The sequence below is a fragment of the Bombina bombina genome, chromosome 4 (genome assembly GCF_027579735.1).
Source record: "Bombina bombina isolate aBomBom1 chromosome 4, aBomBom1.pri, whole genome shotgun sequence".
NCBI classification, from domain to species: domain Eukaryota; kingdom Metazoa; phylum Chordata; class Amphibia; order Anura; family Bombinatoridae; genus Bombina; species Bombina bombina.
The window spans coordinates 703,637,045-703,652,223 of NC_069502.1; the positions used below are offsets into that span (position 1 = coordinate 703,637,045).

Consider the following 15,179-nt stretch of genomic DNA (forward strand, 5'->3'; position numbering starts at 1 on the left):
CACGGCGTCATCCTTACTTGTGGGATATTCTCCTCCCCAACAGGAAATGGCAAAGAGCCCAGCAAAGCTGGTCACATGATCCCTCCTAGGCTCCGCCTACCCCAGTCATTCTCTTTGCCGTTGTACAGGCAACATCTCCACGGAGATGGCTTAGAGTTTTTTAGTGTTTAACTGTAGTTTTTATTATTCAATCAAGAGTTTGTTATTTTAAAATAGTGCTGGTATGTACTATTTACTCAGAAACAGAAAAGAGATGAAGATTTCTGTTTGTATGAGGAAAATGATTTTAGCAACCGTTACTAAAATCCATGGCTGTTCCACACAGGACTGTTGAGAGGAATTAACTTCAGTTGGGGGAACAGTGAGCAGTCTCTTGCTGCTTGAGGTATGACACATTCTAACAAGACGATGTAATGCTGGAAGCTGTCATTTTCCCTATGGGATCCGGTAAGCCATGTTTATTAAGATAGTAAATAAGGGCTTCACAAGGGCTTATTAAGACTGTAGACTTTTTCTGGGCTAAATCGATTCATTATTAACACATATTTAGCCTTGAGGAATCATTTAATCTGGGTATTTTGATAAGATTATATCGGCAGGCACTATTTTAGACACCTTATTCTTTAGGGGCTTTCCCAAATCATAGGCAGAGCCTCATTTTCGCGCCGGTGTTGCGCACTTGTTTTTGAGAGGCATGACATGCAGTCGCATGTGTGAGGAGCTCTGATACATAGAAAAGACTTTCTGAAGGCGTCATTTGGTATCGTATTCCCCTTTGGGCTTGGTTGGGTCTCAGCAAAGCAGATACCAGGGACTGTAAAGGGGTTAAAGTTAAAAACGGCTCCGGTTCTGTTATTTTAAGGGTTAAAGCTTCCAAATTTGGTGTGCAATACTTTTAAGGCTTTAAGACACTGTGGTGAAATTTTGGTGAATTTTGAACAATTCCTTCATATTTTTTCGCAATTGCAGTAATAAAGTGTGTTCAGTTTAAAATTTAAAGTGACAGTAACGGTTTTATTTTAAAACGTTTTTTGTACTTTGTTATCAAGTTTATGCCTGTTTAACATGTCTGAGCTACCAGATAGACTGTGTTCTGAATGTGGGGAAGCCAGAGTTCCTTCTCATTTAAATAAATGTGATTTATGTGACAATGACAATGATGCCCAAGATGATTCCTCAAGTGAGGGGAGTAAGCATGGTACTGCATCATTCCCTCCTTCGTCTACACGAGTCTTGCCCACTCAGGAGGCCCCTAGTACATCTAGCGCGCCAATACTCCTTACTATGCAACAATTAACGGCTGTAATGGATAATTCTGTCAAAAACATTTTAGCCAAAATGCACACTTATCAGCGTAAGCGCGACTGCTCTGTTTTAGACACTGAAGAGCATGACGACGCTGATAATAATGGTTCTGAAGGGCCCCTAAACCAGTCTGATGGGGCCAGGGAGGTTTTGTCTGAGGGAGAAATTACAGATTCAGGGAACATTTCTCAACAAGCTGAACCTGATGTGATTACGTTTAAATTTAAGTTGGAACATCTCCGCGCTCTGCTTAAGGAGGTATTATCCACTCTGGATGATTGTGACAATTTGGTCATCCCAGAGAAGCTATGTAAAATGGACAAGTTCCTAGAGGTCCCGGGGCTCCCAGAAGCTTTTCCTATACCCAAGCGGGTGGCGGACATTGTAAATAAAGAATGGGAAAGGCCCGGTATTCCTTTCGTCCCTCCCCCCATATTTAAAAAATTGTTTCCTATGGTCGACCCCAGAAAGGACTTATGGCAGACAGTCCCCAAGGTCGAGGGAGCGGTTTCCACTTTAAACAAACGCACCACTATACCCATAGAAGATAGTTGTGCTTTCAAAGATCCTATGGATAAAAAATTAGAAGGTTTACTTAAAAAGATGTTTGTTCAGCAGGGTTACCTTCTACAACCAATTTCATGCATTGTCCCTGTCGCTACAGCCGCATGTTTCTGGTTCGATGAGCTGGTAAAGGCGGTCGATAGTGATTCTCCTCCTTATGAGGAGATTATGGACAGAATCAATGCTCTCAAATTGGCTAATTCTTTCACCCTAGACGCCACTTTGCAATTGGCTAGGTTAGCGGCTAAGAATTCTGGGTTTGCTATTGTGGTGCGCAGAGCGCTTTGGTTGAAATCTTGGTCAGCTGATGCGTCTTCCAAGAACAAGCTACTTAACATTCCTTTCAAGGGGAAAACGCTGTTTGGCCCTGACTTGAAAGAGATTATCTCTGATATCACTGGGGGTAAGGGCCATGCTCTTCCTCAGGATCGGCCTTTCAAGGCCAAAAATAAACCTAATTTCTCCAACATAGGTGTGTCCGGTCCACGGCGTCATCCTTACTTGTGGGATATTCTCTTCCCCAACAGGAAATGGCAAAGAGCCCAGCAAAGCTGGTCACATGATCCCTCCTAGGCTCCGCCTACCCCAGTCATTCTCTTTGCCGTTGTACAGGCAACATCTCCACGGAGATGGCTTAGAGTTTTTTAGTGTTTAACTGTAGTTTTTATTATTCAATCAAGAGTTTGTTATTTTGAAATAGTGCTGGTATGTACTATTTACTCAGAAACAGAAAAGAGATGAAGATTTCTGTTTGTATGAGGAAAATGATTTTAGCAACCGTCACTAAAATCCATGGCTGTTCCACACAGGACTGTTGAGAGCAATTAACTTCAGTTGGGGGAACAGTGTGCAGTCTCTTGCTGCTTGAGGTATGACACATTCTAACAAGACGATGTAATGCTGGAAGCTGTCATTTCTTCTGTTATGTGTGATCAGTCCACGGGTCATCATTACTTCTGGGATATTATCTGCTCCCCTACAGGAAGTGCAAGAGGATTCACCCAGCAGAGTTGCTATATAGCTCCTCCCCTCTACGTCACCTCCAGTCATTCTCTTGCACCCAAAGACTAGATAGGAGGTGTGAGAGGACTATGGTGATTATACTTAGTTTTTATAACTTCAATCAAAAGTTTGTTATTTTACAATAGCGTGTTAGGAGCGTGTTATTACTTCTCTGGCAGAGTTTGAAGAAGAATCTACCAGAGTTTTTCTTATGATTTTAACCGGAGTAGTTAAGATCATATTGCTGTTTCTCGGCCATCTGAGGGAGGTAAAAGCTTCAGATCAGGGGACAGCGGGCAGTTGAATCTGCATTGAGGTATGTAGCAGTTTTTATTTTCTGAATGGAATTGATGAGAAAATCCTGCTATACCGTTATAATGACATGTATGTATACTCTACACTTCAGTATTCTGGGGATGGTATTTCACCGGAATTACTCTGTAAAAGTACATTAAACCTTTTAATAGGTATTTAATTCATGTTAAACGTTTTTGCTGGAATGTAGAATCGTTTGCATTTCTGAGGTACTGAGTGAATAAATATTTGGGCATTATTTTTCCACTTGGCAGTTTGCTTGTTTTGATTATGACAGTTTCGTTTCTCTCTCACTGCTGTGTGTGAGGGGGAGGGGCCGTTTTTGGCGCTCTTTGCTACGCATCAAAAAATTTCCAGTCAGTTACACTTGTATTTTCTGCATGATCCGGTTCATCTCTAACAGAACTCAGGGGTCTTCAAACTTCTTTGAAGGGAGGTAGATTCTCTCAGCAGAGCTGTGAGATTTATGTAGTGACTGTGTTTTAAAACGTTGCTCTGTGATTTTTATGTTTAAAATTTAATTAGTGTTGCTTTACTAATGGGAACAAACCTTTGCTAACAAGTTGTGTTGTTTTTAAAGAGTGATGCTATAACTGTTTTTCAGTTCATTATTTCAACTGTCATTTAATCGTTTAGTGCTTCTTTGAGGCACAGTACGTTTTTGTTAAATAAGATTGTAACCAAGTTGCATGTTTATTGCTAGTGTGTTAAACATATCTGATTCAGAGGAAGATACCTGTGTCATTTGTTCCAATGCCAAGGTGGAGCCCAATAGAAATTTATGTACTAACTGTATTGATGCTACTTTAAATAAAAGCCAATCTGTACAAATTGAACAAATTTCACCAAACAGCGAGGGGAGAGTTATGCCGTCTAACTCGTCTCACGTGTCAGTACCTGCGTCTCCCGCCCGGGAGGTGCGTGATATTATGGCGCCTAGTACATCTGGGCAGCCATTACAGATAACATTACAAGATATGGCTACTGTTATGACTGAAGTTTTGGCTAAGTTACCAGAACTAAGAGGCAAGCGTGATCACTCTGGGGTGAGAACAGAGTGCGCTGATAATTCTAGGGCCATGTCTGATACTGCGTCACAGCTTGCAGAGCATGAGGACGGAGAGCTTCATTCTGTAGGTGACGGTTCTGATCCAAGCAGATTGGATTCAGATATTTCAAATTTTAAATTTAAATTGGAAAACCTCCGTGTATTACTAGGGGAGGTCTTAGCGGCTCTTAACGATTGTAACACTGTTGCAATACCAGAGAAAATGTGTAGGTTGGATAAATACTTTGCGGTACCGGCGAGTACTGACGTTTTTCCTATACCTAAGAGATTAACTGAAATTGTTACTAAGGAGTGGGATAGACCCGGTGTGCCGTTCTCACCCCCTCCAATATTTAGAAAGATGTTTCCAATAGACGCCACCACACGGGACTTATGGCAAACGGTCCCTAAGGTGGAGGGAGTAGTTTCTACTTTAGCTAAGCGCACCACTATCCCGGTGGAGGATAGCTGTGCTTTTTCAGATCCTATGGATAAAAAATTAGAGGGTTACCTTAAGAAAATGTTTGTTCAACAAGGTTTTATATTGCAACCCCTTGCATGCATCGCGCCGATTACGGTTGCGGCAGCATTTTGGATTGAGTCTCTGGAAGAGAACCTTAGTTCCGCTACGCTGGACGACATTACGGACAGGCTTAGAGTCCTTAAACTAGCTAATTCATTCATTTCGGAGGCCGTAGTACATTTAACCAAACTTACGGCTAAGAATTCAGGATTCGCCATTCAGGCACGTAGGGCGCTGTGGCTAAAATCCTGGTCGGCTGATGTAACTTCTAAGTCCAAATTACTTAATATACCTTTCAAGGGGCAAACTTTATTTGGGCCCGGTTTGAAAGAAATTATCGCTGACATTACAGGAGGTAAGGGCCACGCTCTACCTCAAGACAAAGCCAAAGCTAAGGCTAGACAGTCTAATTTTCGTCCCTTTCGGAATTTCAAAGCAGGTGCAGCATCAACTTCCACTGCACCAAAACAGGAAGGAGCTGTTGCTCGTTACAGACAAGGCTGGAAACCTAACCAGTCCTGGAATAAGGGCAAGCAGGCCAGAAAACCTGCTGCTGCCCCTAAGACAGCATGAACCGAGGGCCCCCGATCCGGGACCGGATCTAGTGGGGGGCAGACTCTCTCTCTTCGCCCAGGCTTGGGCAAGAGATGTCCAGGATCCCTGGGCGCTAGAGATCATATCTCAGGGATACCTTCTAGACTTCAAATTATCTCCCCCACGAGGGAGATTTCATCTGTCAAGGTTGTCAACAAACCAAATAAAGAAAGACGCGTTTCTACGCTGTGTACAAGATCTATTATTAATGGGAGTGATCCATCCGGTTCCGCGGTCGGAACAAGGACAAGGGTTTTACTCAAACCTGTTTGTGGTTCCCAAAAAAGAGGGAACTTTCAGGCCAATCTTGGACTTAAAGATCCTAAACAAATTCCTAAGAGTTCCATCGTTCAAAATGGAAACTATTCGGACAATCTTACCCATGATCCAAAAGGGTCAGTACATGACCACAGTGGATTTAAAGGATGCTTACCTTCACATACCGATTCACAAAGATCATTACCGATATCTAAGGTTTGCCTTCTTAGACAGGCATTACCAGTTTGTAGCCCTTCCATTCGGATTGGCTACGGCTCCAAGAATTTTCACAAAGGTTCTGGGTGCCCTTCTAGCGGTTCTGAGACCGCGAGGAATTTCGGTAGCTCCGTACCTAGACGACATTCTGATACAAGCTTCAAGCTTTCAAACTGCCAAGTCTCATACAGAGTTAGTTCTGGCATTTCTAAGGTCGCATGGATGGAAAGTGAACGAAAAGAAGAGTTCTCTCTTGCCTCTCACAAGGGTTCCATTCTTGGGGACTCTTATAGATTCTGTAGAAATGAAGATTTATCTGACAGAAGACAGATTAACAAAGCTTCTAAATGCATGCCGTGTCCTTCATTCCATTCAACTCCCGTCAGTAGCTCAATGCATGGAGGTGATCGGCTTAATGGTAGCAGCAATGGACATAGTACCCTTTGCACGCCTACATCTCAGACCGCTGCAATTGTGCATGCTGAGTCAGTGGAATGGGGATTACTCAGATTTGTCCCCCACTCTGAATCTGGATCAAGAGACCAGAAACTCTCTTCTATGGTGGCTTTCTCGGCCACATCTGTCCAGGGGGATGCCTTTCAGCAGGCCGGACTGGACAATTGTAACAACAGACGCCAGCCTTCTAGGTTGGGGCGCTGTCTGGAATTCTCTGAAGGCTCAGGGACAATGGAGTCAGGAGGAAAGTCTCCTGCCAATAAACATTCTGGAATTGAGAGCAGTTCTCAATGCCCTTCTAGCTTGGCCCCAGTTAAAGACTCGGGGGTTCATCAGGTTTCAGTCGGACAACATCACGACTGTAGCTTACATCAACCATCAGGGAGGGACAAGAAGCTCCCTAGCAATGATAGAAGTATCAAAGATAATTCGCTGGGCAGAGTCTCACTCTTGCCACCTGTCAGCAATCCACATCCCGGGAGTGGAGAACTGGGAGGCGGATTTCTTGAGTCGCCAGACTCTTCATCCGGGGGAGTGGGAACTTCATCCGGAGGTCTTTGCCCAAATACTTCGACGTTGGGGCAAACCAGAGATAGATCTCATGGCGTCTCGCCAGAACGCCAAACTTCCTCGCTACGGATCCAGATCCAGGGATCCGGGAGCGGTTCTGATAGATGCTTTGACAGCACCTTGGAACTTCAGGATGGCTTATGTGTTTCCACCCTTCCCGCTGCTTCCTCGATTGATTGCCAAAATCAAACAGGAGAGAGCATCAGTGATTCTAATAGCGCCTGCATGGCCGCGCAGGACTTGGTATGCAGATCTAGTGGACATGCATCCTGTCCGCCGTGGTCTCTACCTCTAAGACAGGACCTTCTGATTCAGGGTCCATTCAAACATCAAAGTCTAACTTCTCTGAAGCTGACTGCTTGGAAATTGAACGCTTGATTTTATCAAAACGTGGATTTTCTGAGTCGGTTATTGATACCCTGATACAGGCTAGGAAGCCTGTTACCAGAAAGATTTACCATAAAATATGGCGTAAATACCTATACTGGTGCGAATCCAAAGGTTACTCCTGGAGTAAGGTTAGGATTCCTAGGATATTGTCTTTTCTACAAGAAGGTTTAGAAAAGGGTTTATCGGCTAGCTCATTAAAGGGACAGATCTCAGCTCTGTCCATCTTGTTACACAGGCGTCTGTCAGAAAATTCAGACATCCAGGCCTTTTGTCAGGCTTTAGCTAGGATCAAGCCTGTGTTTAAAACTGTTGCTCCGCCATGGAGTTTAAACTTAGTTCTTAACGTTTTACAGGGTGTTCCGTTTGAACCCCTTCATTCCATTGATATAAGATTGTTATCTTGGAAAGTTCTATTTTTAATGGCTATTTCCTCGGCTCGAAGAGTCTCTGAGTTATCAGCCCTACATTGTGATTCTCCTTATCTGATCTTTCACTCAGACAAGGTAGTTCTGCGTACTAAACCTGGGTTTTTACCTAAGGTTGTCTCTAACAGGAATATCAATCAAGAGATTGTTGTTCCCTCCTTGTGTCCAAATCCTTCTTCAAAGAAGGAACGTCTTCTACACAATCTGGATGTAGTTCGTGCCCTCAAGTTCTACTTGCAGGCAACTAAAGATTTTCGCCAAACTTCTTCCCTGTTTGTCGTTTATTCTGGACAGAGGAGAGGTCAAAAAGCTTCTGCTACCTCTCTCTCTTTTTGGCTTCGTAGCATAATACGTTTAGCCTATGAGACTGCTGGACAGCAGCCTCCTGAAAGAATTACAGCTCATTCCACTAGAGCTGTGGCTTCCACTTGGGCCTTTAAGAATGAGGCCTCTGTTGAACAGATTTGCAAGGCTGCAACTTGGTCTTCGCTTCATACTTTTTCCAAATTTTACAAATTTGACACTTTTGCTTCTTCGGAGGCTATTTTTGGGAGAAAGGTTCTTCAGGCAGTGGTTCCTTCTGTATAATGAGCCTGCCTATCCCTCCCGTCATCCGTGTACTTTTGCTTTGGTATTGGTATCCCAGAAGTAATGATGACCCGTGGACTGATCACACATAACAGAAGAAAACATAATTTATGCTTACCTGATAAATTCCTTTCTTCTGTTGTGTGATCAGTCCACGGCCCGCCCTGTTTTTTAAGGCAGGTACATATTTTTTAAATTATAATTCAGTCACCACTACACCCTTGGCTTCTCCTTTCTCGTTGGTCTTTGGTCGAATGACTGGAGGTGACGTAGAGGGGAGGAGCTATATAGCAACTCTGCTGGGTGAATCCTCTTGCACTTCCTGTAGGGGAGCAGATAATATCCCAGAAGTAATGATGACCCGTGGACTGATCACACAACAGAAGAAAGGAATTTATCAGGTAAGCATAAATTATGTTTTTCCCTATGGGATCCGGTAAGCAAGTAAATAAGGGCTTCACAAGGGCTTATTAAGACTGTAGACTTTTTCTGGGCTAAATCGATTCATTATTAACACATATTTAGCCTTGAGGAATCATTTTATCTGGGTATTTTGATATAATAATATCGGCAGGCACTGTATTAGACACCTTATTCTTTAGGGGCTTTCCCAAAGCATATAGCAGAGCCTCATTTTCGCGCCGGTGTTGCGCACTTGTTTTTGAGAGGCATGGCATGCAGTCGCATGTGAGAGGAGCTCTGATACTTAGAAAAGACTTTCTGAAGGCGTCATTTGGTATCGTATTCCCCTTTGGGCTTGGTTGGGTCTCAGCAAAGCAGATACCAGGGACTGTAAAGGGGTTAAAGTTCAAAACGGCTCCGGTTCCGTTATTTTAAGGGTTAAAGCTTCCAAATTTGGTGTGCAATACTTTTAAGGCTTTAAGACACTGTGGTGAAAATTTGGTAAATTTTGAACAATTCCTTCATGTTTTTTCGCAATTGCAGTAATAAAGTGTGTTCAGTTTAAAATTTAAAGTGACAGTAACGGTTTTATTTTAAAACGTTTTTTGTACTTTGTTATCAAGTTTATGCCTGTTTAACATGTCTGAACTACCAGATAGACTGTGTTCTGAATGTGGGGAAGCCGGAATTCCTATTCATTTAAATAAATGTGATTTATGTGATAATGACAATGATGCCCAAGATGATTCCTCAAGTGAGGGGAGTAAGCATGGTACTGCATCATTCCCTCCTTCGTCTACACGAGTCTTGCCCACTCAGGAGGCCCCTAGTACATCTAGCGCGCCAATACTCCTTACTATGCAACAATTAACGGCTGTAATGGATAATTCTGTCAAAAACATTTTAGCCAAAATGAACACTTATCAGCGTAAGCGCGGCTGCTCTGTTTTAGATACTGAAGAGCATGACGACGCTGATAATAATATTTCCGAAGGGCCCCTAACCCAGTCTGATGGGGCCAGGGAGGTTTTGTCTGAGGGAGAAATTACTGATTCAGGGAACATTTCTCAACAGGCTGAACCTGATGTGATTGCATTTAAATTTAAGTTGGAACATCTCCGCATTCTGCTTAAGGAGGTATTATCCACTTTGGATGATTGTGACAAGTTGGTCATCCCAGAGAAACTATGTAAAATGGACAAGTTCCTAGAGGTGCCGGGGCTCCCAGAAGCTTTTCCTATACCCAAGCGGGTGGCGGACATTGTTAACAAGGAATGGGAAAGGCCCGGTATTCCTTTCGTCCCTCCCCCCATATTTAAAAAATTGTTTCCTATGGTCGACCCCAGAAAGGACTTATGGCAGACAGTCCCCAAGGTCGAGGGAGCGGTTTCCACTTTAAACAAACGCACCACTATACCCATAGAGGATAGTTGTGCTTTCAAAGATCCTATGGATAAAAAATTAGAAGGTTTGCTTAAAAAGATGTTTGTTCAGCAAGGTTACCTTCTACAACCAATTTCATGCATTGTCCCTGTCGCTACAGCCGCATGTTTCTGGTTCGATGATCTGATAAAGGCGGTCGATAGTGAGTCTCCTCCTTTTGAGGAGATTATGGACAGAATCAATGCTCTCAAATTGGCTAATTCTTTCACCCTAGACGCCACTTTGCAATTGGCTAGGTTAGCGGCTAAGAATTCTGGGTTTGCTATTGTGGCGCGCAGAGCGCTTTGGTTGAAATCTTGGTCGGCTGATGCGTCTTCCAAGAACAAGCTACTTAACATTCCTTTCAAGGGGAAAACGCTGTTTGGCCCTGACTTGAAAGAGATTATCTCTGATATCACTGGGGGTAAGGGCCACGCCCTTCCTCAGGATCGGCCTTTCAAGGCAAAAAATAAACCTAATTTTCGTCCCTTTCGTAGAAACGGACCAGCCCAAGGTGCTACGTCCTCTAAGCAAGAGGGTAATACTTCTCAAGCCAAGCCAGCTTGGAGACCAATGCAAGGCTGGAACAAGGGAAAGCAGGCCAAGAAACCTGCCACTGCTACCAAGACAGCATGAAATGTTGGCCCCCGATCCGGGACCGGATCTGGTGGGGGGCAGACTCTCTCTCTTCGCTCAGGCTTGGGCAAGAGATGTTCTGGATCCTTGGGCGCTAGAAATAGTCTCCCAAGGTTATCTTCTGGAATTCAAGGGACTTCCCCCAAGGGGGAGGTTCCACAGGTCTCAGTTGTCTTCAGACCACATAAAAAGACAGGCATTCTTACATTGTGTAGAAGACCTGTTAAAAATGGGAGTGATTCATCCTGTTCCATTAAGAGAACAAGGGATGGGGTTCTACTCCAATCTGTTCATAGTTCCCAAAAAAGAGGGAACGTTCAGACCAATCTTAGATCTCAAGATCTTAAACAAGTTTCTCAAGGTTCCATCGTTCAAGATGGAAACCATTCGAACTATTCTTCCTTCCATCCAGGAAGGTCAATTCATGACCACGGTGGATTTAAAGGATGCGTATCTACATATTCCTATCCACAAGGAACATCATCGGTTCCTAAGGTTCGCATTCTTGGACAAACATTACCAGTTCGTGACGCTTCCTTTCGGATTAGCCACTGCTCCAAGGATTTTCACAAAAGTACTAGGGTCCCTTCTAGCTGTGCTAAGACCAAGGGGCATTGCTGTAGTACCTTACTTGGACGACATTCTGATTCAAGCGTCGTCCCTTCCTCAAGCAAAGGCTCACACGGACATTGTCCTGGCCTTTCTCAGATCTCACGGATGGAAAGTGAACGTGGAAAAGAGTTCTCTATCCCCGTCAACAAGGGTTCCCTTCTTGGGAACAATAATAGACTCCTTAGAAATGAGGATTTTTCTGACAGAGGCCAGAAAAACAAAACTTCTAGACTCTTGTCGGATACTTCATTCCGTTCCTCTTCCTTCCATAGCTCAGTGCATGGAAGTGATCGGGTTGATGGTAGCGGCAATGGACATAGTTCCTTTTGCGCGCATTCATCTAAGACCATTACAACTGTGCATGCTCAGTCAGTGGAATGGGGACTATACAGACTTGTCTCCGAAGATACAAGTAAATCAGAGGACCAGAGACTCACTCCGTTGGTGGCTGTCCCTGGACAACCTGTCACAAGGGATGACATTCCGCAGACCAGAGTGGGTCATTGTCACGACCGACGCCAGTCTGATGGGCTGGGGCGCGGTCTGGGGATCCCTGAAAGCTCAGGGTCTTTGGTCTCGGGAAGAATCTCTTCTACCGATAAATATTCTGGAACTGAGAGCGATATTCAATGCTCTCAAGGCTTGGCCTCAGCTAGCGAGGGCCAAGTTCATACGGTTTCAATCAGACAACATGACAACTGTTGCGTACATCAACCATCAGGGGGGAACAAGGAGTTCCCTAGCGATGGAAGAAGTGACCAAAATCATTCTATGGGCGGAGTCTCACTCCTGCCACCTGTCTGCTATCCACATCCCAGGAGTGGAAAATTGGGAAGCGGATTTTCTGAGTCGTCAGACATTGCATCCGGGGGAGTGGGAACTCCATCCGGAAATCTTTGCCCAAGTCACTCAGCTGTGGGGCATTCCAGACATGGATCTGATGGCCTCTCGTCAGAACTTCAAAGTTCCTTGCTACGGGTCCAGATCCAGGGATCCCAAGGCGGCTCTAGTGGATGCACTAGTAGCACCCTGGACCTTCAAACTAGCTTATGTGTTCCCGCCGTTTCCTCTCATCCCCAGGCTGGTAGCCAGGATCAATCAGGAGAGGGCGTCGGTGATCTTGATAGCTCCTGCGTGGCCACGCAGGACTTGGTATGCAGATCTGGTGAATATGTCATCGGCTCCACCTTGGAAGCTACCTTTGAGACGAGACCTTCTTGTTCAGGGTCCGTTCGAACATCCGAATCTGGTTTCACTCCAGCTGACTGCTTGGAGATTGAACGCTTGATTTTATCGAAGCGAGGGTTCTCAGATTCTGTTATCGATACTCTTGTTCAGGCCAGAAAGCCTGTAACTAGAAAGATTTACCACAAAATTTGGAAAAAATATATCTGTTGGTGTGAATCTAAAGGATTCCCTTGGGTCAAGGTTAAGATTCCTAGGATTCTATCCTTCCTTCAAGAAGGATTGGAAAAGGGATTATCTGCAAGTTCCCTGAAGGGACAGATTTCTGCCTTGTCGGTGTTACTTCACAAAAAACTGGCTGCTGTGCCAGATGTTCAAGCCTTTGTTCAGGCTCTGGTTAGAATTAAGCCTGTTTACAAACCTTTGACTCCTCCTTGGAGTCTCAATTTAGTTCTTTCAGTTCTTCAGGGGGTTCCGTTTGAACCCTTGCATTCCGTTGATATTAAGTTATTATCTTGGAAAGTTTTGTTTTTAGTTGCAATTTCTTCTGCCAGAAGAGTTTCAGAATTATCTGCTCTGCAGTGTTCTCCTCCTTATCTGGTGTTCCATGCAGATAAGGTGGTTTTACGTACTAAACCTGGTTTTCTTCCAAAAGTTGTTTCTAACAAAAACATTAACCAGGAGATTATCGTACCTTCTCTGTGTCCGAAACCAGTTTCAAAGAAGGAACGTTTGTTGCACAATTTGGATGTTGTTCGCGCTCTAAAATTCTATTTGGATGCTACAAAGGATTTTAGACAAACATCTTCCTTGTTTGTTGTTTATTCCGGTAAAAGGAGAGGTCAAAAAGCAACTTCTACCTCTCTCTCTTTTTGGATTAAAAGCATCATCAGATTGGCTTACGAGACTGCCGGACGGCAGCCTCCCGAAAGAATCACAGCTCATTCCACTAGGGCTGTGGCTTCCACTTGGGCCTTCAAGAACGAGGCTTCTGTTGATCAGATATGTAGGGCAGCGACTTGGTCTTCACTGCACACTTTTACCAAATTTTACAAGTTTGATACTTTTGCTTCTTCTGAGGCTATTTTTGGGAGAAAGGTTTTGCAAGCCGTGGTGCCTTCCATTTAGGTGACCTGATTTGCTCCCTCCCTTCATCCGTGTCCTAAAGCTTTGGTATTGGTTCCCACAAGTAAGGATGACGCCGTGGACCGGACACACCTATGTTGGAGAAAACAGAATTTATGTTTACCTGATAAATTACTTTCTCCAACGGTGTGTCCGGTCCACGGCCCGCCCTGGTTTTTTTAATCAGGTCTGATAATTTATTTTCTTTAACTACAGTCACCACGGTACCATATGGTTCCTCCTATGCAAATATTCCTCCTTAACGTCGGTCGAATGACTGGGGTAGGCGGAGCCTAGGAGGGATCATGTGACCAGCTTTGCTGGGCTCTTTGCCATTTCCTGTTGGGGAAGAGAATATCCCACAAGTAAGGATGACGCCGTGGACCGGACACACCGTTGGAGAAAGTAATTTATCAGGTAAACATAAATTCTGTTTTTCGTCCCTTTCGTAGAAACGGACCAGTCCAAAGTGCTACGTCCTCTAAGCAAGAGGGTAATACTTCTCAAGCCAAGCAAGCTTGGAGACCAATGCAAGGCTGGAACAAGGGAAAGCAGGCCAAGAAACCTGCCACTGCTACCAAGACAGCATGAAATGTTGGCCCCCGATCCGGGACCGGATCTGGTGGGGGGCAGACTCTCTCTCTTCGCTCAGGCTTGGGCAAGAGATGTTCTGGATCCTTGGACACTAGATATAGTCTCCCAAGGTTATCTTCTGGAATTCAAGGGGCTTCCCCCAAAGGGGAGGTTCCACAGGTCTCAGTTGTCTTCAGACCACATAAAAAGACAGGCATTCTTACATTGTGTAGAAGACCTGTTAACAATGGGAGTGATTCATCCTGTTCCATTAGGAGAACAAGGGATGGGGTTCTACTCCAATCTGTTCATAGTTCCCAAAAAAGAGGGAACGTTCAGACCAATCTTAGATCTCAAGATCTTAAACAAGTTTCTCAAGGTTCCATCGTTCAAGATGGAAACCATTCGAACAATTCTTCCTTCCATCCAGGAAGGTCAATTCATGACCACGGTGGATTTAAAGGATGCGTATCTACATATTCCTACAAGGATCCATCGGTTCCTAAGGTTCGCATTCCTGGACAAGCATTACCAGTTCGTGGCGCTTCCTTTCGGATTAGCCACTGCTCCAAGGATTTTCACAAAGGTACTAGGGTCCCTTCTAGCTGTGCTAAGACCAAGGGGCATTGCTGTAGTACCTTACTTGGACGACATTCTGATTCAAGCGTCGTCCCTTCCTCAAGCAAAGGCTCACACGGACATCGTCCTGGCCTTTCTCAGATCTCACGGATGGAAAGTGAACGTGGAAAAGAGTTCTCTATCTCCGTCAACAAGGGTTCCCTTCTTGGGAACAATAATAGACTCCTTAGAAATGAGGATTTTTCTGACAGAGGCCAGAAAAACAAGACTTCTAGACTCTTGTCGGATACTTCATTCCGTTCCTCTTCCTTCCATAGCGCAGTGCATGGAAGTGATAGGTTTGATGGTAGCGGCAATGGACATAGTTCCTTTTGCGCGCATTCATCTAAGA

The 15,179-nt window shown here is 44.4% G+C and overlaps 1 protein-coding gene across 3 annotated transcripts in view; it reads left to right on the top strand.

Moving 5' to 3' along the window:
* Positions 1–15,179, top strand: part of MAP3K5 (mitogen-activated protein kinase kinase kinase 5) — a 690,524-nt gene that overhangs the window by 428,359 nt on the left and 246,986 nt on the right. The gene's annotated exons all lie outside the window — the stretch shown is intronic.